The sequence below is a fragment of the Pseudophryne corroboree genome, chromosome 5, assembly GCF_028390025.1.
Source record: "Pseudophryne corroboree isolate aPseCor3 chromosome 5, aPseCor3.hap2, whole genome shotgun sequence".
NCBI lineage: Eukaryota > Metazoa > Chordata > Amphibia > Anura > Myobatrachidae > Pseudophryne > Pseudophryne corroboree.
Window position 1 is genome coordinate 541580264 of NC_086448.1, and position 24036 is coordinate 541604299.

The 24036-nt window shown below is 48.5% G+C and overlaps 1 protein-coding gene and 1 non-coding gene across 3 annotated transcripts in view; both read right to left on the bottom strand.

Moving 5' to 3' along the window:
* The window catches only part of DTNBP1 (dystrobrevin binding protein 1), a 309854-nt gene that overhangs the window by 269645 nt on the left and 16173 nt on the right, over positions 1–24036 (bottom strand). The window lies entirely within an intron of this gene.
* Positions 9746–9841, bottom strand: LOC134931377 (small nucleolar RNA U13). The gene has a single exon (XR_010179127.1). It is a non-coding gene; the product is annotated as a small nucleolar RNA U13 (small nucleolar RNA).

The following is a 24036-nucleotide window of genomic DNA, read 5'->3' on the forward strand; positions in this document are numbered from 1 at the left end:
TGGAGACAAGTTTCCTGACTTGACCATTCCTTGGAAGTTTTCCCCCGTGTGTCTGCTCCCCAGCCTCAGAAGGTTGCATCCGTGGTCACTAGGGTCCAGTCCTGGATCCCTAATCTGCTCCTCACTAGGAGGTGAGATTTGTGCAGCCACCACAGGAGTGAGATTCTGGTCTTGGAAGACAGGATTATCCTCCGGAGCATGTGTCGGTGGGATCCGGACTCTAACAGGTCCCACTGGAATACACTGGCATGGAATCTACAAAACTATAAGACCTTGCAGGCCGCAACCATCATCCCCTACAACCGTATGCATTAATGGATAGACATACTTGTAGGTTTTCAAATTTATTCGACTAGTCCCTTTCCACTGGAAGAAAAACTCTGTAGTTTTGTGTCCAGTACGAAGAATTGTTAGGGACAGTACAATGTTCTGTACCAACCTGGGCTTGTAACACTCCTTTATTAGGAGATCTGCCAAGTACAGGATAATAGTGACTCCTTGCTTGCGAAGGAGAACCATCATTTTTGCCATTACCTTGGTTAGAATCGTCGGAGCCGTGGATAGACCAAACGGCAACCTCTGATATTGGTAATGACAATTCTGAATTGCAAATCTCGGGCAATCCTGACGTGGAGGATAAATGCGAACATGTAAGTAGGCCTCCATTACGTCTATCCAGACTGGAGATTCCTGCCTTGAGAAATTCCATCCTGAATTTGACTCACTTCAGGTAGAAATTGAATTTTTTTCGATTTTGGATTGGTCTAACCGAGAAGTCCGGCTTTGGAGTCACAAAGAGGCTTGAATAAAAAAAAACACTCCCTGCTGGAACAGGGGAATCAGGTTAATGACCTGATCCTGACTCAATTTTTGAATGGCTGCGCTTACTCCCTCCCTGTCAGGGAGAGAAACTGGTAAGGCCGATTTGAAATCGGTGTGGGGAAACGCCTTGAACTCCAGTTCACATCCGTGGGACACTATTTGTAAAACCCACGGGTTCACTGAAAAGTGTCTGACACTCCCCCACTGGGGCGGACTCTCGCAAGGGAGTCCCAGCGTCATGCAGTAGATTTGGCAGAAGCAGGAGATGATTTCTGCTCCTGTGATCCTGAAGAGGTGGACCTCTTCCTCTTCTCCTACCTCTATATGCAAAGAAAGGGAAACCTTTTACTTCATTCGTACCACATGGGCTGCTCTTTTTTTTTTTTTTTGTAGGGACAAAAGGCAGAAAAACCGACTTACCTGCGGTGGCTGCCCCCCAAATCATCCAGAACACTACCAAACAAGGTCTCCCCTTGAGTACGGTAGAGACTCCATAATCTATTTCGGAAGCAGGCTGCGCTTTACACTGGTGAATTCTCTGTCACGGCTCCATGCATGGATGCCGTAGCATACTATATATATGATCTAACGTTAGGAGAATCTCAACCATAGCTAGCGTCAATACTGGATGATTAAATTATCAGAGCACTTTGCAATAGCTCTACTCATTCATACACATGCAATGTAGTCTTGAGACATGTCTCATGGGTTGTATAATTAAATATTAATGTACACTCCAACGTGCGGTCTGTCGGCTCTTAAGGACAGATGACCCTGATGGCGGCAGAGTTACTTTCTTGTTAACCATGGGAGGACCCGTCTTAAAATGGAGGGTGACTCCCCCTATGCACTGCCGGGAATGGCTAGGTAACCTGAAGTCCCTTGTGAATCTCAAGAGGAAGGAAAAAATGTCCTTCTTTTCTTTCTTTATATAGGTAAACCTTCTGATTGTCTAAGACAACCCTTATAGCTACAATCATGTACTGAATATTCCTAGTTAATGTCGGAATCATTCTGGAAAACTAGTGTCGACACAGGATCCAGAGTCCGTGTCGGTATCAGTGTGCATTATAGAGACAATGTTAGGAGACCCCGAGGGGTCTGGTGTGGATGAAAAACAAAGCTTTGGAAAAACACCTCTTCCACAGACTGTCTCCAGGGTTGTTCCTGAGACTCAGGCATATTATCACGCAATTTATTTCACCCATACACGTTTAGTTGTGTCGGTAGGTCCACCACATATTGCTGCCCGCCGGACCCTGCCACGCCGCCGGACACATTAAGCACACTGTCCCCAGTGATTGCAAAGACCTGGGACTCAAGTTTCTAAAGTGGGAGGGTCCCCGGTGACGCGCTCCTCATTAGGCCAATCCCTAAGGGGGATTTTTGTATGTTTGCCTGATGCTGGTCCCAGGCTGAATGATGTAAAGAGGAGGTGGAGCCAGTTTCCCTTCCTCTTTGGCGCCTGGCTGCTTGCGGCAGGTGAGCGAAGGCTAGTGCCGAGTGCGGGTGATGGATGGGTTGCCACAGCGACTCGGGGGGGATGCTGGCGATGTACAGGGATCAGCGTCCTCCGTGATCTAGTAGGTAAAGCTGGGCTTTGTGACTGGGGCTTCCCGCAGTGCCGTCTGAGGCGGTGGCCGCACTGCCGCTCTTGCTTTGAGGTGTTCAACCCCTCGAAGCAAGAGCGGCAGCGCGGCCACCGCCTCAGACGGCACCGCGGGAAGCCCCAGTCACAAAGCCCAGCTTTACCCACTAGATCACGGAGGACGCCGATCCCTGCACGTGTGGTGCGTTCCCTGTCTGTGTCCGCTACGTCCCTGGGGGAGGGGGGGGACAAGGTGGTTACTGCAACGTGCCTTAGTGATCTTACCTGGTGCAGTGTGCCTCAGTTCTCTTACCTGGTGCAGTGTGCTCTACCGGGCGCATTGTGTATAACGCGTTCTAACTGGCGCAGTGTGTATAACGTGCTCTGCCTGGCGCAATGTGTATAACGCGCTCTGCCTGGCACAATGTGTATAACGCGCTCTGCCTGGCGCAATGTGTATAACGCGCTCTGCCTGGCGCAATGTGTATAACGCGCTCTGCCTGGCGCAATGTGTATAACGCGCTCTGCCTGGCGCAATGTGTATAACGCGCTCTGCCTGGTGCAAAGTGTATAACACGCTGTACCTGGTGCAACGTGTATAACGTGCTCTGCCTGGTGCAAAGTGTATAACGTGCTCTATCTGGCGCAATATGTATAACGTGCTCTACCTGTCGCAGTGTGTATAGGAGGTTCTACTCGGTGCAGTGTGTATTAGCTGCACTACTGTGTGGTGTAATGTGAATTGCCACTATTATGTGGCCATGCCCCTTTCCCACGAAAAACAACGCCCCTAAATGTTTGCACTGTCCATTCTTTAGCATGTGGGAATGGGAGGACCAAGCATTTTAGTATGTACCTAATTTTGCCCTTCTTACTGAAAAATGTGCCCTCACGAATGAAAAATATGCCCTCCCCGTGATCAGCACCCTGCCCTAAAAAAAAATCCTAGAGTGAACACACATTATATATATATATATATATATATATATATATATATATATATATATATATATATATATATACACACACACACACACACAGATAATAAGATTTTACTTACCGGTAAACCTATTTCTCGTAGTCCGTAGTGGATGCTGGGGACTCCGTAAAGACCATGGGGAATAGACAGGCTCCGCAGGAGACATGGGCACTTTAAGAAAGAATTTAGGTTCTGGTGTGCTCTGGCTCCTCCCTCTATGTCCCTCCTCCAAACCTCAGTTAGAGAAACTGTGCCCGGAAGAGCTGACAGTACAAGGAAAGAATTTTGGAAATCCAGGGCAAGACTCATACCAGCCACACCGTATAACTTGTGATAAACTTACCCAGTCAACAGTATGAACAACAACAGAGCATCAGTTCAACCCTGATGCAACAATAACATAGCCCTTATTGCAGCAATAACTATATACTAGTATTGCAGAAGAAGTCCGCACTTGGGACGGGCGCCCAGCATCTACTACGGACTACGAGAAATAGATTTACCGGTAAGTAAAATCTTATTTTCTCTAACGTCCTAGTGGATGCTGGGGACTCCGTAAGGACCATGGGGATTATAACAAAGCTCCCAAACGGGCGGGAGAGTGCGGATGACTCTGCAGCACCGAATGAGCAAACACAAGGTCCTCCTCAGCCAGGGTATCAAAATTGTAGAACTTTGCAAAAGTGTTTGAACCTGCCCAAGTAGCCGCTCGGCAAAGCTGTAATGCCGAAACCCCTCGGGCAGCCGCCCAAGAAGAGCCCACCTTCCTAGTGGAATGGGCCTTAACTGATTTTGGCAGCGGCAATCCAGCCGCAGAATGAGCCTGCCGAATCGTGTTACAGATCCAGCGAGCAATAGTTTGCTTTGAAGCAGGAGCACCAAGCTTGTTGGAAGCATACAGGATAAACAAAGACTCTGTTTTCCTGACCATAGCCGTTCTGGCTACATAAGCCTTCAAAGCCCTGACCACATCAAGTAACTCGGAATCCTCCAAGTCAGTAGTAGCCACAGGCACCACAATAGGTTGGTTTATATGAAAGGATGAAACCACTTTTGGCAGAAATTGAGGACGGGTCCGCAATTCTGCTCTATCCGCATGGAAAACCAGATAGGGGCTTTTATGTGACAAAGCCGCTAATTCTGACACACGCCTAGCCGAAGCCAATGCTAGTAGCATGACCACCTTCCACGTGAGATATTTAAATTCCACCGTTTTGAGTGGTTCAAACCAGTGGGATTTCAGGAAACTCAACACCACGTTAAGATCCCAAGGTGCCACCGGGGGCACAAAAGGAGGCTGAATACGCAGCACTCCCTTCACAAACGTCTGAACTTCAGGTAGAGAAGCCAGCTCTTTTTGAAAGAAAATGGATAGGGCCGAAATCTGGACCTTAATGGAACCCAATTTCAGGCCCAAAGTCACTCCTGACTGTAGGAAGTGAAGGAAACGGCCCAGCTGGAATTCCTCCGTAGGGGCATTCCTGGTCTCACACCAAGCAACATATTTTCGCCATAAACGGTGATAATGTTGAGCTGTCACGTCCTTCCTAGCCTTTATCAGCGAAGGAATGACCTCATCTGGAATGCCTTTTTCTGCTAGGATCCGGCGTTCAACCGCCATGCCGTCAAACGCAGCCGCGGTAAGTCTTGGAACAGACAGGGCCCTTGTTGCAACAAGTCCTGTCTTAGAGGAAGAGGCCACGGGTCTTCTGTGAGCATTTCTTGCAGATCTGGATACCAAATCCTTCTTGGCCAATCCGGAACAATGAGTATTGTTCTCACTCCTCTTTTTCTTATGATTCTCAACACCTTGGGTATGAGAGGAAGAGGAGGAAATACATAGACCGATTGGAACACCCACGGTGTCACCAGGGCGTCTACAGCTATCGCCTGAGGGTCTCTTGACCTGGCGCAATACCTCTGTAGTTTCTTGTTGAGGCGGGATGCCATCATGTCCCCCTGTGGCAGTTCCCACCGACTTGCAAGCTGTGCGAAGACTTCTTGACGAAGTCCCCACTCCCCCGGGTGGAGGTCGTGCCTGCTGAGGAAGTCTGCTTTCCAGTTGTCTACCCCCGGGATGAACACTGCTGACAGTGCGCTTACATGATTCTCCACCCAGCGAAGAATTCTGGTGGCTTCCGCCATCGCCACCCTGCTCCTTGTGCCGCCCTGTCGGTTTACATGAGCCACAGCGGTGATGTTGTCTGACTGAATCAGAACTGGTTGACCGCGAAGCAGGGCCTCTGCTTGACGTAGGGCGTTGTAAATGGCCCTTAGTTCCAGGATGTTGATGTGAAGGCAAGTCTCCTGACTTGACCACAGACCTTGGAAATTTCTTCCCTGTGTGACTGCTCCCCACCCTCGGAGGCTTGCATCCGTGGTCACCAGGACCCAGTCCTGAATGCCGACTCTGCGGCCCTCGAGAAGGTGAGCACTCTGCAGCCACCACAGGAGACACACCCTGGCCCTGGGGGATAGGGTGATTAACCGATGCATCTGAAGATGTGATCCGGACCATTTGTCCAGTAAGTCCCATTGAAAGGTCCTCGCATGGAACCTGCGAAGGGAATGGCCTTGTACGATGCCACCATCTTTCCCAGGACTCGAGTGCAGTGATGCACTGACACCTGTTTTGGTTTTAATAGGTCCCTGACCAGTGTCATGAGTTCCTGAACCTTCTCTATCGGGAGATAAACCCTTTTCTGGCCTGTGCCCAGAATCATGCCCAGAAAGGGCAGACGAGACGTAGGAACCAACTGCGACTTTGGAATATTCAGAATCCAGCCGTGTTGCCGTAACACTTCCAGAGAACGTGCTACGTTGATCAGCAACTGCTCTCTTGACCTCGCTTTTATGAGGAGATCGTCCAAGTATGGGATAATTGTGACCCCTTGCTTCTGCAGGAGTACCATCATTTTCGCCATTACCTTGGTAAATATTCTCGGAGCCGTGGAGAGACCAAACGGCAACGTCTGAAATTGGTAATGACAATCCTGTACCACAAATCTGAGGTACACCTGATGAGGTGGATAAATGGGGACATGAAGGTATGCATCCTTTATGTCCAGAGACACCATAAAATCCCCCCCTTCCAGGCTTGCAATGACCGCTCTCAGCGATTCCATCTTGAACCGGAACCTTTTTAGGTACACGTTCAGGGATTTTAAATTCAATATGGGTCTGACCGAACCGTCCGGTATCGGTACCACAAACATGGTCGAATAATAACCCTTTCCTTGTTGAAGGAGGGGAACCTTGACCACCACCTGTTGAAGATACAATTTGTGAATTGCAGTTAACACTATTTCCCTCTCTAAGGGGGAAGCTGGCAAGGCCGACTTGAGGTATCGGTGAGGGGGCATCTCTTCGAATTCCAGCTTGTATCCCTGAGACACAACATCTATTGCCCTGGGATCCAACTGTGAGTGAACCCACTTGTGGCTGAAATTTCGGAGACGCGCCCCCACCGGGCCTAGCTCCGCCTGTGGAGCCCCAGCGTCATGGGGTGGATTTAGTGGAAGCCGGGGAGGACTTCTGTTCCTGGGAACTAGCTGTGTTGTGCAGCTTCTTTCCTCTGCCCCTGCCTCTGGCAAGAAAGGACGCACCTCGGACTTTCTTGTTTTTCTGTGATCGAAAGGACTGCATTTGGTAATACGGTGCTTTCTTAGGTTGTGAGGAAACATATGGCAAAAAATTTGACTTCCCAGCCGTAGCTGTGGAGACCAGGTCCGAGAGACCCTCCCCAAACAATTCCTCACCCTTGTAAGGTAAAACCTCCATGTGCCTTTTTGAGTCGGCATCACCTGTCCATTGCCGAGTCCACAGGACCCTTCTGGCAGAAATCGACATAGCATTTATTCTAGAACCTAGTAGGCTAATGTCTCTCTGAGCATCTCTAATATAAAGGACAGCGTCTTTAATATGCCCCAGGGTCATTAATATAGTATCCTTGTCTAAGGTATCAAGTTCCTCAGATAAGGTATCCGTCCAAGCTGCTACAGCACTACACACCCAAGCCGACACGATTGCCTGAATGTGTATAAATGGACTTCAGGGTAACCTCCTGTTTGCGATCCGCAGCATCTTTGAGGGTAGCCGTAATCCTGTGACGGCAGGGCTACCTTCTTGGATAAGCGTGTCAAAGCTTTGTCCACCCTAGGGGAGGATTCCCAGCGTAACCTGTCCGCTGGCAGGAAAGGATACGCCATAAGAATCTTTTTGGAAATCTGCAGTTTTTTATCTGGAGATTCCCAAGCCTTTTCACATAACTCATTGAGCTCGTGTGAAGGGGGAAAAGTTACCTGCGGCTTCTTTTCCCCATACATATGAACCCTCCTGTCAGGGACTGGGGTTTCCTCTGTGATGTGCAACACATCCTTAATAGCTATAATCATATAACGGATGGATTTAGCCAATTTTGGCTGTAACTTTGCATCATCGTAATCGACACTGGAGTCAGAATCCATGTCGGTATCCGTGTCAATAATTTGGGATAGTGGGCGCTTCCGAGACCCTGTCGGCATCTGCGACATAGGATCAGGCATGGGTTGGGACCCTGACTGTCCTGAGGTTTCAGCTTTGTCTAACCTTTTATGCAAGGAATTAACATTATCATTTAAAACCTTCCACATATCCATCCAATCAGGTGTCGGCGCCGTCGGCGGAGACACCACATTAATTTGCTCCCGCTCTGCTTCCACATAGCCTTCCTCATCAGACATGTCGACACAAGCGTACTGACACACCACACACACAGGGAATGCCCTTTTTGAAGACAGTTCCCCCACAAGTCCCTTTGGTGAGACAGAGAGAGAGTATGCCAGCACACACCCCAGCGCTATATAACCCAGGAATAACACAGTAACTTAATGTTAACCCAGTAGCTGCTGTTTTTGTGTTTTTAGCACTTAATTATGTGCCCCCCCTCTCTTTTTACCCTTTTTCTACCGTGATCTGCAGGGGAGAGCCAGGGGAGCTTCTTCTCAGCAGAGCTGTGGAGAAAAAATGGCGCTGGTGAGTGCTGAGGGAGAAGCCCCGCCCCCTCGACGGCGGGCTTCTGTCCCGCTAAAATACATATCTTTTTGGCGGGGGCTCATACATATATACAGTGCCCAACTGTATATATGCTTACTTTTGCCAACAGAGGTCCATATGCTGCCCAGGGCGCCCCCCCCGCGCCCTGCACCCTTACAGTGACCGGAGTATGTGAGGTGTGTATGGAGCAATGGCGCACAGCTGCAGTGCTGTTCGTTACCTCATGTGAAGAACGGAGTCTTCTGCCGCCGATTTCGAAGTCTTCTTTGCTTCTCATACTCACCCGGCTTCTGTCTTCCGGCTCTGCGAGGGGGACGGCGGTGCGGCTCTGGGATCGGACGACGAGGGTGAGATCCTGTGTACGATCCCTCTGGAGCTAATGGTGTCCAGTAGCCTAAGAAGCAGGACCTATCTTCAGAGAGTAGGGCTGCTTCTCTCCCCTCTGTCCCACGATGCAGGGAGTCTGTTGCCAGCAGAGCTCCCTGAAAATAAAAAACCTTACAAAATACTTTCTTACAGCAAGCTCAGGAGAGCTCACTGAACAGCACCCAGCTCGTCCGGGCACAGATTCAAACTGGGTTCTGGAGGAGGAACATAGAGGGAGGAGCCAGAGCACACCAGAATCTAAATTCTTTCTTAAAGTGCCCATGTCTCCTGCGGAGCCCGTCTATTCCCCATGGTCCTTACGGAGTCCCCAGCATCCACTAGGACGTTAGAGAAATTATATATATATATATATATATATATATATATATATATATATATATATATATATATAAATTCTAGTAGGGACACAGCAAACCTTCTTGCCACAGCTCGCATTGATGTGCCATCCTGGATGAGCTGCACTACCTAAGCCACTTGTGTGGGTTGTAGGGAGGTCATACAGGCACGAGGAGGCCACAGACACTACTGAGCCTCATTTTGACTTGTTTTAAAGGACATTACATCAAAGTTGGATCAGCCTGTAGTGTGTTTTTCCACTTTCATTTTGATGGTGACTCCAAATCCAGACCTCCAGGGGTTAATACATTTGATTTCCATTGATAATTTTTGTGTGATTTTGTTGTCAGCACATTCGACTATGTAAAGAACAAAGTATTTAATAAGAATATTTCATTCATTCAGATCTAGGATGTGTTATTTTAGTGTTCCCTTTATTTTTTTGAGCAGTATATATATATATATATATATATATATATATATATATAATCTGTGTCCCTACTAGAATTTTCTCAACGGAAGACAACCCTGTCAGACATGCTACATACATGTGCAAACACCCTACAGACACTCCGGGGTTTATAGGGGACAGATCCTTTAATCAGAGGAGTAATGTGCAGAGTTGTAACAGAGGGACTGCACATGTCACACAGCCGTGTGAACTCCCATTCATCACGTTTATGAAGAACAAGGATCGACTGTAAAATCTGTCATGGGACACAGAGAGGATTTTGTCAGCTCACAACCCAGCGTTCGCAGCAGAGAACTGTACAACAAAGTTTGCCCACAGACCTGCAGCTTTATTCATATATACTTAAATATATACAGCACTAATCGCCCCTCTTGTTCTTTTTGCACCCTGATACAGCGGTGAAAAAGAATCAGCGTCCTAGGAAAGAAAAATGGCGCTGAGTATGCTAGCTGACTGTGGAAGAAGTCCCGCCCCCGCAATGGCGCGCTTCTCCTCAGCGTGGATTACTAGATTTTTATACTGGCGGGGTTTAGGACAGTGCCACCGCACTCTACGCCCTTATGTGCCAGTTTTACAAAGAGGATTTTATGCTGGCCAGGGCGCCCTGCACCCTGCAGTGCCTGTTATGTGTGGGAGCATGGCACGCAACGTTCCGTACGCTGCGCTGTACCTCATAAAGCCATTACTGAAGAGAAGTCTTCTTTCATCTGCTACTCGCCTGTCTTCTGACTTCTGGCTCTGTGAGGGGGTGACGGCAGGCTGCGGGTGTGAGCATCTAGGCGTACCCAGCGATCATCACCCTCAGGAGCTAATGGTGTCCTGTCAGCCAGAAGCAGAGCCTTTGAACTCACCAGAAGTAGGTCATACCTCTCTCCCCTAAGTCCCACGATGCAGGGAGACCGTTGCCAGCAGCCTCCCTGAAAATAAAAAAATAAGAATTTACTTACCGATAATTCTATTTCTCGTAGTCCGTAGTGGATGCTGGGGACTCCGTCAGGACCATGGGGTTTAGCGGCTCCGCAGGAGACAGGGCACAATAATAAAAGCTTTAGGATCAGGTGGTGTGCACTGGCTCCTCCCCCTATGACCCTCCTCCAAGCCTCAGTTAGGATACTGTGCCCGGACGAGCGTGCATAATAAGGAAGGATATTGAATCCCGGGTAAGACTCATACCAGCCACACCAATCACACCGTACAACCTGTGATCTGAACCCAGTTAACAGTATGATAACAACGAAGGAGCCTCTGAAAAGATGGCTCACAACAAGAATAACCCGATTTTTGTAACAATAACTATGTACAAGTATTGCAGACAATCCGCACTTGGGATGGGCGCCCAGCATCCACTACGGACTACGAGAAATAGAATTATCGGTAAGTAAATTCTTATTTTCTCTAACGTCCTAAGTGGATGCTGGGGACTCCGTCAGGACCATGGGGATTATACCAAAGCTCCCAAACGGGCGGGAGAGTGCGGATGACTCTGCAGCACCGAATGAGAGAACTCCAGGTCCTCCTCAGTCAGGGTGTGCCCCTGACCAAGTAGCAGCTCGGCAAAGTTGTAAAGCCGAGACCCCTCGGGCAGCCGCCCAAGATGAGCCCACTTCCTTGTGGAATGGGCTTTTACTGATATTGGCTGTGGCAAGCCTGCCACAGAATGTGCAAGCTGAATTGTACTACAAATCCAGCGAGCAATCGTCTGCTTAGAAGCAGGAACACCCATCTTGTTGGGTGCATACAGGCTAAACAGCGAGTCAGATTTTCTGACTCCAGTCGCCCTGGAAACATATATTTTCAGGGCCCTGACAACGTCAAGTAACTTGGAGTCCTCCAAGTCCCTAGTAGCCGCAGGTACCACAATAGGTTGGTTCATGTGAAAAACAGAAAACACCTTAAGGAGAAATTGAGGACGAGTCCTCAATTCTGCCCTGTCAGAATGAAAAATTAAGTAAGGGCTTTTATATGATAAAGCCGCCCATTCTGACACACGCCTGGCTGAAGCCAGGGCTAATAGAATCTTCACCTTCCATGTGAAATATTTTAATTCCACAGTGGTGAGTGGATCAAACCAATGTGACTTTAGGAAACTCAAAACAACATTGAGATCCCAAGGTGCCACTGGGGGCACAAAAGGAGGCTGTATATGCAGTACCCCTTTTACAAACGTCTGAACTTCAGGCACTGAAGCCAGTTCTTTCTGGAAGAAATTCGACAGGGTCGAAATTTGAACCTTAATGGACCTTAATTTTAGGCCCATAGACAGTCCTGTTTTCAGGAAATGTAGGAAACGACCCAGTTGGAATTCCTCTGTAGGGACCTTCTTGGCCTCACACCACGCAACATATTTTTGCCAAATGCGGTGAAAATGTTTTGCGGTTACATCCTTCCTGGCTTCGACCAGGGTAGGGATGACTTCATCTGGAATACCTTTTCAGGATCCGGCGTTCAACTGCCATGCCGTCAAACGCAGCCGCGGTAAGTCTTGGAAAAGACAAGGCCCCTGCTGGAGCAGGTCCTCTCTTAAAGGTAGAGGCCACGGTTCTTCCGTGAGCATCTCTTGAAGTTCCGGGTACCAAGTCCTTCTTGACCCATCCGGAACCACGAGTATCGTTCTTACTCATCTCCTTCTTATGATTCTCAGTACTTTTGGTATGAGATGCATAGGAGGGAACACATACCCTGACTGGTACACCCACAGTGTTACCAGAGCGTCCACCGCTATTGCCTGAGGGTCCCTTGACCTGGCGCAATATCTGTCTAGTTTTTTGTTCAGGCGGGACGCCATCATGTCCACCTTTGGTTTTTCCCAACGGTGTACAATCATGTGGAAGACTTCCCGCTGAAGTCCCCACTCTCCCGGGTGGAGGTTATGCCTGCTGAGGAAGTCTGCTTCCCAGTTTTCCACTCCCGGAATTAACACTGCTGAGAGTGTTATCACATGATTTTTCGCCCAGCGAAGAATCCTTGCAGTTTCTGCCATTTCCCTCCTGCTTCATGTGCCGCCCTGTCTGTTTACGTGGGCGACTGCCGTGATGTTGTCCCACTGGATCAATACCGGCTGACCTTGAAGCAGAGGTCTTGCTAAGCTTAGAGCCTTGTAAATTGCCCTTAGCTCCAGTATATTTATGTGGAGAGAAGTCTCCAGACTTGATCACACTCCCTGGAAATTTTTTCCTTGTGTGACTGCTCCCCAGCCACTCAGGCTGGCATCCGTGGTCACCAGGACCCAGTCCTGAATGTCGAATCTGCGGCCCTTTCATAGATGAGCACTCTGCAGCCACCGCAGAAGAAAACACCCTTGTCCTTGGAGACAGGGTTATCCGCTGATGCATCTGAAGATGCGATCCGGACCATTTTCCCAGCAGATTCCACTGAAAGGTTCTTGCGTGAAATCTACCGAATGGGATCGCTTTGTAAGAAACCACCATTTTTCACAGGACCCTTGTGCAATGATGCACTGATACTTTTCCTGGTTTTAGGAGGTTCCTGACTAGCTCGGATAACTCCCTGGCCTTCTTCTCCGGGAGAAAACATCCTTTTCTGGACTGTGTCCAGAATCATTCCTAGGAACATTAGACGTGTCGTCGGAAAAAGCTGTGATTTTGGAATATTTAGAATCCACTCGTGCTGTCGTAGAACTACTTGAGATAGTGCTACTCCGACCGCCAACTGTTCTCTGGACCTTGCCCTTATCAGGAAAGCGTCCATATTTCTTTTAGGAAGAATCATCATTTCGGCCATTACCATGGTAAAGACCCGGGGTGCCGTGGACAATCCAAACGGCAGCGTCTGAACTGATAGTGACAGTTCTGTACCACGAACCTGAGATACCCTTGGTGAGAAGGGCAAAATTTGGACATGTAGGTAAGCGTCCCTGATATCCAGTGACACCATATCGTCCTGGTTCGCTATCACTGCTCTGAGTGACTCCATCTTGATTTGAACCCTTGTATGTAATTGTTCAAATCTTTTAGATCTCACCGAGCCGTTTGGCTTCAGTACCACAATATAGTGTGGAATAATACCCCTTCCCTTGTTGTAGGAGGGGTACTTTGATTATCACCTGCTGGGAATACAGCCTGTGAATTTTTTCCCAATACTGCCTCCCTGTCGGAGGGAGACGTTGGTAAAGCAGACTTCAGGAACTTGTGAGGGGAAGACGTCTCGAATTTCCAATGTACACCTGGGATACTACGTGTAGGATCCAGGAGTCCACTTGCGAGTGAGCCCACTGCGTGCTGAAACTCTTGAGATGACCCCCCACCGCACCTGAGTCCGCTTGTATGGCCCCAGCGTCATGCTGCGGACTTGGCAGAAGCTGTGGAGGACTTCTGTTCCTGGGAATGGGCTGCCTGCTGCAGTTTTCTTCCCTTTCCTCTAACCCTGGGCAGATATGACTGGCCTTTTGCCCGCCTGCCTTTATGGGTACGAAAGGACTGAGACTGAAAAGACTGTCCTTTTCTGCTGAGATGTGACTTGGGGTAACAAAAGTGGATTTTCCAGCTGTTGCCATGGCCACCAGGTCCGATGGACCGCCCCTTTATACGGCAATACTTCCATGTGCCGTCTGGAATCTGCATCACCTGACCACTGTCGTGTCTATAAACATCGTCTGGCAGATATGGACATCACATCTACTCTTGATGCCAGAATACAAATATCCCTCTGCGCATCTCGCATATATAGAAATGCATCCTTAAAATGCTCTATAGTCAATAAAATATTGTTCCTGTCAAGGGTATCAATATTTTCAGTCAGGAAATCCGACCAAGCCCCTCCAGCGCTGCACATCCAGGCTGAGGCGATTGCTGGTCGTAGTATAACACCAGTATGTGTGTATATACTTTTTAGGATATTTTTCAGCTTCCTATCCGCTGGCTCCTTGAGGGCGGCCGTATCTGGAGACGGTAACGCCACTTGTTTTTATAAGCGTGTGAGCGCCTTATCCACCCTAAGGTGTGTTTCCCAACTCGCCCTCACTTCTGGCGGGAAAGGGTATACCTCCAATAATTTTCTATCGGAGGAAACCCACGTATCATCACACACTTTAAGTTATCTGATTCAGGAAAAACTACAAGTAGATTATTCCCACCCTACATAATACCCTTATTTGTGGTACTTGTAGTATCAGAAATATGTAACACCTCCTTCATTGCCCTTAACATGTAACGTGTGGCCCTAAAGTAAAATACGTTTGTTTCTTCACCGTCGACACTGAAGTCAGTGTCCGTGTCTGTGTCGACCAACTGAGGTAAATGGGCGTTTTTACAAGCCCCTGACGGTGTCTGAGACGCCTGGACAGGTACTAATTTGTTTGCCGGCCGTCTCATGTCGTCAACCGACCTTGCATCGTGTTGACATTATCACGTAATTCCTAAATAAGCCATCCATTCCGGTGTCGACTCCCTAGAGAGTGACATCACCAATACAGGCAATTTGCTCCGCCTCCTCACCAACATCGTCCTCCTACATGTCGACACACACGTACCGACACACAGCACACACACAGGGAATGCTCTGATAGAGGACAGGACCCCACTAGCCCTTTGGGGAGACAGAGGGAGAGTTTGCCAGCACACACCAAAAACGCTATAATTATACAGGGACAACCCCTTATACAAGTGTTTTCCCTTATAGCATTTTCACATATGTAATCATATCGCCAAATAAGTGCCCCCCCTCTCTGTTTTAACCCTGTTTCTGTAGTGCAGTGCAGGGGAGAGCCTGGGAGCCTTCCTCACAGCAGAGCTGAGCAGGAAAATGGCGCCGTGTGCCGAGGAGAATAGGCCCCGCCCCCTAAAACGGCGGGCTCTTCTCCCGGAGTTTGTGAGATCTGGCAGGGGTTAAATACATCCATATAGCCTCAAGGGCTACATGTGATGTATTTTAGCCATAAAAAAGGTATAATACATTGCTGCCCAGGGCGCCCCCCCCAGCGCCCTGCACCCTCAGTGACCGCTGGTATGAAGTGTGCTGACAACAATGGCGCACAGCTGCAGTGCTGTGCGCTACCTTATGAAGACTGGAAGTCTTCTGCCGCCTGTTTCTGGACCTCTGGACCTCTTCAACTTCGGCATCTGCAAGGGGGGTCGGCGGCACGGCTCCGGGACGAACCCCAGGGTGAGACCTGTGTTCCGACTCCCTCTGGAGCTAATGGTGTCCAGTAGCCTAAGAAGCAAATCCATCCTGCACGCAGGTGAGTTTACTTCTCTCCCCTAAGTCCCTCGTAGCAGTGAGCCTGTTGCCAGCAGGACTCACTGAAAATAAAAAACCTAAATTAAACTTTTATTCTAAGCAGCTCAGGAGAGCCACCTAGATTGCACCCTTCTCGGCCGGGCACAAAAATCTAACTGAGGCTTGGAGGAGGGTCATAGGGGGAGGAGCCAGTGCACACCACCTGATCCTAAAGCTTTTATTATTGTGCCCTGTCTCCTGCGGAGCCGCTAAACCCCATGGTCCTGACGGAGTCCCCAGCATCCACTTAGGACGTTAGAGAAAATAAGAATTTACTTACCGATAATTCTATTTCTCATAGTCCGTAGTGGATGCTGGGACTCCGTAAGGACCATGGGGAATAGCGGCTCCGCAGGAGACTGGGCACAAAAGTAAAAGCTTGAACTAGCTGGTGTGCACTGGCTCCTCCCCCTATGACCCTCCTCCAAGCCTCAGTTAGGATACTGTGCCCGGACGAGCGTACATAATAAGGAAGGATATTGAATCCCGGGTAAGACTCATACCAGCCACACCAATCACACCGTACAACCTGTGATCTGAACCCAGTTAACAGTATGATAAACGAAGGAGCCTCTGAAAAGATGGCTCACAACAATAATAACCCGAATTTTGTAACAATAACTATATACAAGTACTGCAGACAATCCGCACTTGGGATGGGCGCCCAGCATCCACTACGGACTATGAGAAATAGAATTATCGGTAAGTAAATTCTTATTTTCTCTTACGTCCTAAGTGGATGCTGGGACTCCGTAAGGACCATGGGGATTATACCAAAGCTCCCAAACGGGCGGGAGAGTGCGGATGACTCTGCAGCACCGAATGAGAGAACTCCAGGTCCTCCTCAGCCAGGGTATCAAATTTGTAGAATTTAGCAAACGTGTTTGCCCCTGACCAAGTAGCTGCTCGGCAAAGTTGTAAAGCCGAGACCCCTCGGGCAGCCGCCCAAGATGAGCCCACCTTCCTTGTGGAATGGGCTTTTACAGATTTTGGCTGTGGCAGGCCTGCCACAGAATGTGCAAGCTGAATTGTACTACAAATCCAACGAGCAATCGTCTGCTTAGAAGCAGGAGCACCCAGCTTGTTGGGTGCATACAGGATAAACAGCGAGTCAGATTTCCTGACTCCAGCCGTCCTGGAAATATATATTTTCAGGGCCCTGACTACGTCCAGTAACTTGGAGTCCTCCAAGTCCCTAGTAGCCGCAGGCACCACAATAGGCTGGTTCACGTGAAACGCTGAAACCACCTTTGGGAGAAATTGAGGACGAGTCCTCAATTCTGCCCTATCCGTGTGAAAAATCAGGTAAGGGCTTTTATAAGATAAAGCCGCCAATTCTGAGACACGCCTGGCTGAAGCCAGGGCTAACAGCATTACCACCTTCCATGTGAGATATTTTAATTCCACAGTGGTGAGTGGTTCAAACCAATGTGATTTTAGGAACCCCAAAACCACATTGAGATCCCAAGGTGCCACCGGGGGCACAAAAGGAGGCTGTATATGCAGTACCCCTTTGACAAACGTCTGGACTTCAGGCACTGAAGCCAGTTCTTTTTGGAAGAAAATCGACAGGGCCGAAATTTGAACCTTAATGGACCCTAATTTTAGGCCCATAGACAGTCCTGTTTGCAGGAAATGTAGGAAGCGACCCAGTTGAAATTCCTCTGTAGGGGCCTCTTTGGCCTCACACCACGCAACATATTTTCGCCAAATGCAGTGATAATGTTTCGCGGTTACATCCTTCCTGGCCTTTATCAGGGTAGGGATGACTTCTTCTGGAATGCCTTTTTCCTTCAGGATCCGGCGTTCAACCGCCATGCCGTCAAACGCAGCCGCGGTAAGTCTTGGAACAGACAAGGTCCCTGCTGGAGCAGGTCCTTTCTTAGAGGTAGAGGCCACGGGTCCTCCGTGAGCATCTCTTGAAGTTCCGGGTACCAAGTCCTTCTTGGCCAATCCGGAACCACGAGTATAGTTCTTACTCCTCTCCTTTTTATGATTCTCAGTACTTTTGGTATGAGAGGCAGAGGAGGGAACACATACACTGACTGGTACACCCATGTTGTTACCAGAGCGTCCACCGCTATTGCCTGAGGGTCCCTTGACCTGGCGCAATATCTGTCTAGTTTTTTGTTGAGACGGGACGCCATCATGTCCACCTTTGGTTTTTCCCAACGGTTTACCATCTCTTGGAAGACTTCTGGATGAAGTCCCCACTCCCCCGGGTGAAGGTCGTGTCTGCTGAGGAAGTCCGCTTCCCAGTTGTCCACTCCCGGAATGAACACTGCTGACAGTGCTATCACATGATTCTCCGCCCAGCGAAGAATCCTTGCAGCTTCTGCCATGGCCCTCCTGCTTCTCGTGCCGCCCTGTCTGTTTACGTGGGCGACTGACGTGATGTTGTCCGATTGGATCAATACCGCCTGACCCTGAAGCAGGGGTTTTGCTTGACTTAGGGCATTGTAAATGGCCCTTAGTTCCAGAATGTTTATATGAAGAGATGTTTCCATGCTTGACCACAAGCCCTGGAAATTTTGTCCCTGTGTGACTGCTCCCCAGCCTCTCAGGCTGGCATCTGTGGTCACCAGGATCCAATCCTGAATGCCGAATCTGCGGCCCTCTAGTAGATGAGCACTCTGCAGCCACCACAGAAGAGACACCCTTGTCCTTGGCGACAGGGTTATCCGCTGATGCATCTGAAGATGCAATCCGGACCATTTGTCCAGAAGATCCCACTGAAACGTTCTTGCATGGAATCTTCCGAATGGAATCGCTTCGTAAGAAGCCACCATTTTTCCCAGGACCCTCGTGCACTGATGCACTGACACCTGGCCTGGTTTTAGGAGATTCCTGACTAGCTCGGATAACTCCCTGGCCTTCTCCTCTGGGAGAAACACCTTTTTCTGGACTGTGTCCAGAATCATTCCTAGGAACAGGAGACGTGTCGTTGGAATCAGCTGCGATTTTGGAATATTTAGAATCCACCCGTGCTGACGTAACACTAACTGAGATAGTGCTACTCCGACTTCTAACTGTTCCCTGGACCTTGCCCTTATCAGGAGATCGTCCAAGTAAGGGATAATTAAAACGCCTTTTCTTCGAAGAAGAATCATCATTTCGGCCATTACCTTGGTAAAGACCCGAGGTGCCGTGGACAATCCAAACGGCAGCGTCTGAAACTGATAATGACAGTTTTGTACTACAAACCTGAGGTACCCTTGGTGAGAAGGGTAGATTGGGACGTGGAGATAAGCATCTTTGATGTCCAGAGACACCATATAGTCCCCTTCTTCCAGGTTTGCTATCACTGCTCTGAGTGACTCCATCTTGAATTTGAACCTCTTTATGTAAGTGTTCAAGGATTTTAGATTTAAAATTGGTCTCACCGAGCCGTCCGGCTTCGGTACCACAAACAGCGTGGAATAATACCCCTTTCCCTGTTGTAGGAGAGGTACCTTGATTATCACCTGCTGGGAATACAGCTTGTGAATGGCTTCCAAAACTGCCTCCCTGTCGGAGGGAGACTTTGGTAGAGCAGACTTCAGGAACCGGCGAGGGGGAGACGTCTCGAATTCCAGTTTGTACCCCTGTGATACTACCTGCAGAATCCAGGGGTCCACTTGCGAGTGAGCCCACTGCGCGTTGAAATTTTTGAGACGGGCCCCCACCGTGTCCGAGTCCGCTTGTAAAGCCCCAGCGTCATGCTGAAGACTTGGCAGAAGCAGAGGAGGGCTTCTGCTCCTGGGAAGAGGCTGCCTGGTGCAGTCTTTTTCCTCTTCCTCTGCCCCGGGGCAGAAATGAGTGGCCTTTTGCCCGCCTGTACTTATGGGAACGAAAGGACTGAGTTTGAAAAGACGGTGTCTTTTACTGCTGAGAGGTGATCTGGGGTAAAAAGGTGGACTTTCCGGCCGTTGCCGTGGCCACCAGGTCCGATAGACCGGCCCCAAATAACTCCTCCCCTTTAAACGGCAATACTTCCATATGTCGTTTGGAATCCGCATCCCCTGACCACTGTCGCGTCCATAACGCTCTTCAGGCAGAAATGGACATAGCACTCACTCTTGATGCCAGGGTGCAAATATCCCTCTGTGCATCACGCATATATAGTAATGCATCCTTCAAATGCTCTATAGTTAGAAATATACTGTCCCTATCCAGGGTATCAATATTTTCAGTCAGGGAATCCGACCACGCCACTCCAGCACTGCACATCCAGGCTGATGCGATTGCTGGTCGCAGTATAACACCAGTATGTGTGTATATACCCTTCAGGATATTTTCCAGCCTTCTATCCGCTGGTTCTTTGAGGGCGGCCGTATCAGGAGACGGTAACGCTACTTGTTTAGATAAACGTGTGAGCGCTTTATCTACTCTAGGGGGTGTTTCCCAACGCGCCCTAACCTCTGGCGGGAAAGGGTATAGTGCCAATAATTTATTAGAAATTAGCACTTTTTTATCGGGGGAAACCCACGCTTTATCACACACCTCATTTAATTCATCTGACTCAGGAAAAGCTACTGGTAGTTTTTTCACTCCCCACATAATACCCTTCTTTGTGGTACTTGTAGTGTCAGAAATGTTCAATGCCTCCTTCATTGCCGTGATCATGTAACGTGTGGCCCTACTGGACATTACGTTTGTCTCCTCACCGTCGACACTGGACTCAGTATCCGTGTCTGGGTCTGTGTCGACCCACTGAGGTAACGGGCGTTTTATCGCCCCTGACGGTGTCTGAGACGCCTGGACAGGCACTAATTGATTTGTCGGCTGTCTCATGTCGTCAACAGTTTTTTGTAAAGTGCTGACATTGTCACGTAGTTCTTTTAATACAACCATCCAGTCAGGTGTCGACTCCCTAGGGGGTGACATCACTAATACAGGCAATTGCTCTGCTTCCACATCATTTTCCTCCTCATACATGTCGACACAATCGTACCGACACCCAGCACACACACAGGGAATGCTCTGATAGAGGAAAGGACCCCACTAGCCCTTTGGGGAGACAGAGGGAGAGTTTGCCAGCACACACCAGAGCGCTATATATATATATATATATATAGGGATAACCTTATATAAGTGTTACTCCCTTTTATAGCTGCTGTTTATAATTTAGCTGCCAATAGTGCCCCCCCTCTCTCGTTTTTACCCTGATTCTGTAGGGACTGCAGGGGAGAGTCAGGGAGCCGTCCTTCCAGCGGAACTGTGAGGGAAAATGGCGCTTGTGTGCTGAGGAGATAGGCTCCGCCCCTTCACGACGGCCTTATCTCCCGCTTTTTTCTGGAAAACTGGCAGGGGTTAAATACATCCATATAGCCCAGGAGCTATATGTGATGTATTTCTTTTGCCATCCTAAGGTATTTCTGTTTTTATTGCGTCTCAGGGCGCTCCCCCCCAGCGCCCTGCACCCTCAGTGACCGGAGTGTGAAGTGTGCTGAGAGCAATGGCGCACAGCTGCAGTGCTGTGCGCTACCTTAGTTGAAGACAGGAACGTCTTCTGCCGCCGATTTCACCGGACCTCTTCGTTCTTCTGGCTCTGTAAGGGGGCCGGCGGCGCGGCTCCGGGACCCATCCAGGCTGAACCTGTGATCGTCCCTCTGGAGCTAATGTCCAGTAGCCTAAGAAACCCAATCCACTCTGCACGCAGGTGAGTTCGTTTCTTCTCCCCTTAGTCCCACGATGCAGTGAGCCTGTTGCCAGCAGGACTCACTGAAAATAAAAAACCTAAAATAAACTTTTACTCTAAGCAGCTCAGGAGAGCTACCTAGCATGCACCCTTCTCGTTCGGGCACAAAAATCTAACTGAGGCTTGGAGGAGGGTCATAGGGGGAGGAGCCAGTGCACACCAGCTAGTTCAAGCTTTTACTTTTGTGCCCAGTCTCCTGCGGAGCCGCTATTCCCCATGGTCCTTACGGAGTCCCAGCATCCACTTAGGACGTAAGAGAAACCTAACATAAGTCTTTTTCAGAGAAACTCAGTAGAGCTCCCTGTAGTGCGTCCAGTCTCACTGGGCACAATTCTAAAACTGGAGTCTGGGAGGAGGGGCATAGAGGGAGGAGCCAGTTCACACCCTTTGAAAGTCTTAAAGGGCCCATGTCTCCTGCGGATCCCATCTATACCCCATGGTTCTAATGGTGACCCCAGCATCCTCTAGGACGTATGAGAAAGGAGACATGAAGGCAGGTGGCTTGGGAATGAGGGAAATTGAGACTTAGGGGGCAGATTTGGCGTCTCGCATAAAGCATCTAAGTTGCAGCAGCGGAATCCTGACTTACTACCTTTATAAGAGAATCTGTAGGGCTAATGATGACATCCATGCATCTGCAAGCAGTAACCCACAGTACCAACTGATTTTATGCCATCCACCACAACTGTCACTATCAGTACTAGTGCTTGCACCATATCCATGCTAGGTACAAGGGATCTGTCAAAAACAGTCCTACCTTACCCGTACGCACGACCCGCATGGAGTTTATGACACCTGCTCATGACACTACCACAAGACAGCGTGGTTCCATGCGCTTGCATTGTTGTCACCCTAAAGCATCCAATTTCACAGATAAGACAGATGCACCCGAGTGCCTTACAATTCTAAATAGGACAGATACGCATAAATGTGTAAATTCAAAACTGTGTATACAAACACACACCATTTACATCCATGCACAGAGATCCATCCGACTCAGGATCGACCCCTTATACCACTTTCAGACATACAACCCAGGAATTTTCCACCTCTGAAAAATCCCAGGTTTTTGCTTGAGAGCCCCTTTAACACTACACCTGAGACCTGGGAAATTCCCCTTTCAGACATAAACCAGGTCTGCCCTGGCATTCTACAAGCCAGGGCTGCCAGGCTGCTGTCATACACACACGTCACACTCACACACGTCACACTCAAGCAATCACACACCCTTTCTAAAACCAGCTGCTTCTCCCGGCAGCTCCCGCCAGCACCGAGCCCAGCCCCGAATAGCCTATTAGAGGTTCGTACCTTTAGACATACAGAAAACCTGGGTTGATGTGCGTTCACAGTACACCCAAACTGTGAAATCACAAGTGTCACGCGGGTAGGATTGGGGGTGGAGGAGGCTGCCTATTAAAGCAATGGGGAAGCCCAGGAAGAAGTACAGTAAACCCAGTCTCAAAGATAAAACTCCTGTAATTTGAAAAGTCACTTGTACTGTACAGTGTAGTTGTGTAAATAGCACATACAGTTTTTTTCTAATGTTGACTGTATATTTGTGTGCATGTCTGAGACTGTATACAACGTATTACAGAACTTGTTTTGGGAAAATTTGAAAAAAATCTGTGGTTGCCAATTTTTACACAGATATAATACTACTTACACTAATACACAAGTGTGGCTTTTCAAATTACAAGAGTGTTATCTTAATATCTTTATGAGACTGAGTTTACTGTAATTCTGTGTACAGAAGAAAAGGGTGTGTGACTCTGCGCCCGTCAAATGTTTTCACAATTGAGATAAATCAAAGACCAGCATTCATAAGATTAAATTATTTTATTGTGGGTTGGCAATCTTCCCATGGTGGAAAGCAGAGACAACAGCCTACAGAGTTTGTAAGATCAGTATGAGTTAACAATACTGAGGTGAATGCAGAAGTGTATGGGAAAAGGGTCATTCCATGTCTAGTGGACCAGGGCCCCGCACCCTCTACAGTTTTGATGCAATTTTGCATGAAGGGTCATTCCACATCAGATCACCACAAAAAAATAAAAAATGTGAAATGTCCACCACCCATCTCAGATTTTTACGATTTTTTATTTATTTAAGAGAGGTTGGCAAAACAACTATTTCTGCCAAATATCTTGACTGTCTGCAATTAGTTGATTAAATTTAGATTTTTCAATTAAATTATTTACTAATCGCAGCTTCTTTATCCCGTTTATTTGAGGTATCACGGGTGTTTACTAAGGAATCACCACAAAATTTGGAACCCTAAGGTAACTTTTCCTCCCGAATCCTAAAATCCAAACCAAATTACTTTATCTGCCTCATGTTTTGCGTTACGGTAAAATGCACGTTTTTCCGAATAGAATTAAAAATGCTAAGTTCGGGATCCCATTTTTTGTGGGGGTGCTTAAAAATGGTACACCTAACAACCACACAAAAAAAAAATAAGATTTTAAACCTACCGGTAAATCTTTTTCTCCTAGTCCGTAGAGGAT